Raw genomic sequence first — 4,235 nt, forward strand, 5'->3', positions numbered from 1 at the left:
GGTGGGAGGAAGTAGGCTAAGGGATAAAATCTGAACGTAAATACTACAACCAATTTTAACAGCGGAAAAAAAAAAGTCTTCAGAACCAACATCTTTAAAAAAAATGTCAGCCCCCTGGGAGTGGGAATTTTTTTTTTCTTGATACTAAAACTGTTTCTGAGAATTGTTATTGCAGAATGCACAGCCTTGGTGTATCTACTCATCAGCATACTGAGCAGACCTGCCCAAACCTCTGATGTCCTGGAATTCCATCTGGATTCAGTGAAGACACGGCACCAGAGGCTTATCACTTACTCTTTCCCCCCACCCCTCTTCTAAAATCTCAACGCCCTTAATCAGCTTGAAGATTTAAAGAGAGTCATCACCCCTATTCCCTGAGCTTGGGGACTAATGTGGTTAATAATGGTCTGTCTTTCTAGGGAAAAGTAGTGTTTTTGTTGGAACGGGGGGGGGGGGGGGATTAGCTAGGACTTACTGCATAGCCATAACCTATTGGTAGAAATCTGTATATTATTATCAGATGAAGTTATAATTTTCTTAAAATGGTACACAAATTTACTTTTGTTTCAAATTTAAGGTTTTCATTGGTATGAGCCTTTATTAACATAAAAAATGAGATGAATATTGATACTCTCATGGGCATTGTGCCTGTATAACACATTTAGGAATGCAAGGCCTAGACCCAGCCCCTTTTTTAACTTTTTTAACTGATTTGGGACGGTTAACCTATGAGTAAGGGATTATAGCAAATTCATGGTTTTGAGTTTATTGTTAGGGTGTTTTCCATATTTTATTTAGAAATAGCTGAGAGGAAGTGAACAGACAACAGTCCAGGTTACCTTACATGGATAGCTGGTTTCAAAACATCAGAAGTCCATAGAACTGGTGCTACAAATATTTATATATTAATGTTTCATTTTGATTAGAGACCTGTCTGCTCCTGACAGCTTCCTGTTGTGGATTCTAAGAAGAAATTGAGCATCCTTGGAGATACTCCAGTTGTGCGGTGACAGCCACTAGGCAAGAATTGCCTCTCTCCATCTACAGACAAATTACTGTCCAGAAAAGGACACACTTGCAGAATAGTCGACTGATTATATCTGCCTAGACAGAGTAAATCAGCCCTTAATAATCCTGCATCACTAAGGTCTGTCAGATGATTCTGGGCCAGAAGGCTGAAGATTTGATGCTCCAACGTTTGGTAGTATAGGGGCTTTTCAGGTGTTCAGCAGTCTCTATAAATTGGCTAAGTTTTAGAAGCTATGCTTAGTGCTTCCCATAACTTCAGTGAACTCAGTCATTCTGGATTTCTGATGGGGTTGAAGACCTATAGTCTCATAACCAATCCTGGCTATTTACTTTGAGAGAGAAAAGATCTGAGTAGATAGTTTTCAGCTGACATTTATTCTAAAGCCAAAAAGCCAGGATCAAAAGTAAGTGTTTTAGTTAGAAGAGATGACAGAGGTTCTGGTTAGTCCCAACAAAATGATGGACCTGGGTATTAGGACTATCTTGTACACTGGTACAATTAGGAATAAGTATGCTCTAAACTGTATTTTGAGAGAAAAGTTTTACTTTAACAGGAAGAGTGATATGTAGGAGGGAGCTAAGTGGGAAGGAGTACTGAGAGGAAGAGATGGAACAAGGAGAGAAGATGAAGAAGGAGAGAAGCTAGGTGATGAGAGAGAGAAAGAGAGAGGGGGCATGTAGGCAGATGTTCACATGTCTCCACCAGTCAAAAAGTTTTTATATCTAGTTTGGGTAGTGGGTTACGCTTCTGATTGAGCATTACCAAACTTATAAATCCTTTGATTAACATTTTAAAAAAAAAGTCGTATAAAAGCAAAAAGGAAAGGGGGGCATGGACAGGGGTGTTCTAGGGAGGGGAAATGTGGAAAAGGGGATGGCATCTTAAATGTAAATAAAATATAAAAAAAATAAAATAAAATATCCTCATTAAAAAAAAAATCCAGTCTGATTTCACATTTCATGCTCTTTTTTTAAAAAAAGAGTTTTCAACTTTTTGTTTTTATGTGTGTATGTGAACTTTACTTATGCACCTCAATCTCCTTCATCTTTCCTCCCTGTGACCTGCCCTTACACCATTGCAATGCCCCCAACAGAGTGTGTCCCCACATATTTCTTTTTGTGCCACACTTCCTTGCTTTGCAAATGCCTTATTGCAGTGAGTCATTGGTCTGGTATGAGGTCTCTGGTTTCTGCTACTCCATCATACTGGAGCCTCACTGAGACTCCTCGAATATCTTGTTGTGGCCCTGTGCCACGGAGATCCTGTATACAGTTTTGGATCTGTAGAATGTGACACTCCAGCATTGATGGTGTATATGTTGGGGTGGACCAATTGAAAGCTCTGGATCTGGGCCTGAGAGGTATCAGAGATGGTCATCGCACTGGTTCTCATTCTCTTGTGGACAGCTCATCTGTAACTTGTGCAACCAGGGCCAGCCCTACCTGCTGTCCAGGAGAGGGGCAGGGCCTGCCCTCCTGAGTGCTGCAGTCAGTGAGGGACATGTCTAGTTCTCCCATTCTTGTAATCCTGGGAATATTTTTCATCTGCCATAGATGGTGAGGGATGAGGAAGGGAAGGACAGTGTCTCTCCCTTCTCTGTGCCACCACCTAGCAGACAAGAGTCATAGCTGGCTCTCCTGTGCTTACCTTGGGCCAGGCTCACTTGTAACCCCTACATCCAGGGCCAGCTCTACTGTGCTGCCCAGGCAATGTGCAGGGCCTGCCCATGTTTGGGGCAGGACTAGCATTCTCTCATGACCCCCAGTGCCAGCTCTCCCACTTGTCCTAGGTGGCAAGGGGCTAGGGTGGGGAACACTGCCACATGGCAGATAAAAGGCAGGGCCAGCTCTCCCACATTCACACCCTTGAGGACAGCTACCTGAAGCTTCCACAATGTGCAGGGCCCGGGCTCCCAAGTACTCTGGCTGGTATGGGCAGGGTCAACTCTCCTGTTCTCATGCTTCTAGGGCCAGTTCTCCCATGATGGGGCCAGTTTCTACACAGCCCTTAGACATCAACATGTTCCCAGTAGCATCCCAGACTAGGGACATCTGCCTGGCCTTTGGTGGCAACAGACCCCTGCTTCTGCAGAGCCGTGGACCCAGACGTGGCCCCCAGTGTCAGCACAGGCCAGGACTTCACCATGGTTCCAGATGGCATCACCAGCTTCTCACATCAGGCTGTTCCTTACTGAGTCTCCAGTTCTGTCTCTTCATTGTGCACACATGCTTCTCTTCTTTCCCATTCTCCACTATGTGCTTGCTCCTCTTAGTGGCACCTAGGGTCTCTGAGTGACCAGGGTAATTTCAGGAGTGATCTCAGGAGTGCAATGCCCTACCAGGCAAGGGTCATCTCAAGCATGGGCTGCCCCACCCCCAGGCCTGAGGGGTGCCAGACTGGTGTTCATCTCAGCTAGCTCCCTGTCTGAGCTTCATGGTACCAGTCTGAATGGTTATTTCAGGCTCACTCCTCTACTGGCTCACTTGAGTGACCATCTGTCCTCAGGGCTTACTCCTGCTTGGGGACTGTAGTCCCAGTCAGGGTTCTTTAGGGCTTACTTACCATCCTGGGAGTCTGTCCAGGCCTACTTGGCACCGAAGTTGTAGTTATCACAGGCTCACTTTCCCCCCACCCCCAGGAAATGTTAGGCTACTACTATTCAGATGTCCTATAGGTCAGAACACTGAGCTTAGACATAGCCCCTCTCCTATCTGCCACCCTCTGACACACATGTGACACAGTAGTTACATCTGCAATGCCTCCAGGGGCAGGGATTTTTTTTTTAACTAGTCATGACTTTAATGTTAAGCCATGTAGTCCAATCTTATTCCAGATGGGAAAAATTGAAACATGGAGGAAAATTATTTTTATGTGTTTAAATTAAATTTAGTAGCAAAGCCAGGAGTAGAGTCCAGGTTTCATGATTAATAATTTGCAGCTTTATCTCACCCTGCCATCAACATTAAATTAGTCTAACAATAATGTTTCATATAATAGCTTTTCTAATTTTATCTTCAAAATGGCAATCTTTTTCCAAATGAAGATCGGAATCTTTTCTTAGTTGGAAGCCAAATAAAAAGAGAAATATTTGCAGCGTCTGAAGTGACCTCTAAAAGCCAAAATAAGAACTATTAGATAGAGCCAAGTATGATGACACACGCCTTTAACCTTAGTGCTTGGAAGGCAGACATAGGCAGATCCTGTG

At 43.9% G+C, this 4,235-nt stretch overlaps 1 non-coding gene across 1 annotated transcript; it reads right to left on the reverse strand.

The window, feature by feature from the left end:
• Positions 1 to 3,670: 3,670 nt before the first annotated feature.
• LOC117695622 (small nucleolar RNA SNORA17) lies at positions 3,671 to 3,802 on the reverse strand. Its single transcript, XR_004604673.1, has one exon. It is a non-coding gene; the product is annotated as a small nucleolar RNA SNORA17 (small nucleolar RNA).
• Between the last annotated feature and the right edge of the window lie 433 nt (positions 3,803 to 4,235).

Source organism: Arvicanthis niloticus, chromosome X (assembly GCF_011762505.2).
Source record: "Arvicanthis niloticus isolate mArvNil1 chromosome X, mArvNil1.pat.X, whole genome shotgun sequence".
NCBI lineage: Eukaryota > Metazoa > Chordata > Mammalia > Rodentia > Muridae > Arvicanthis > Arvicanthis niloticus.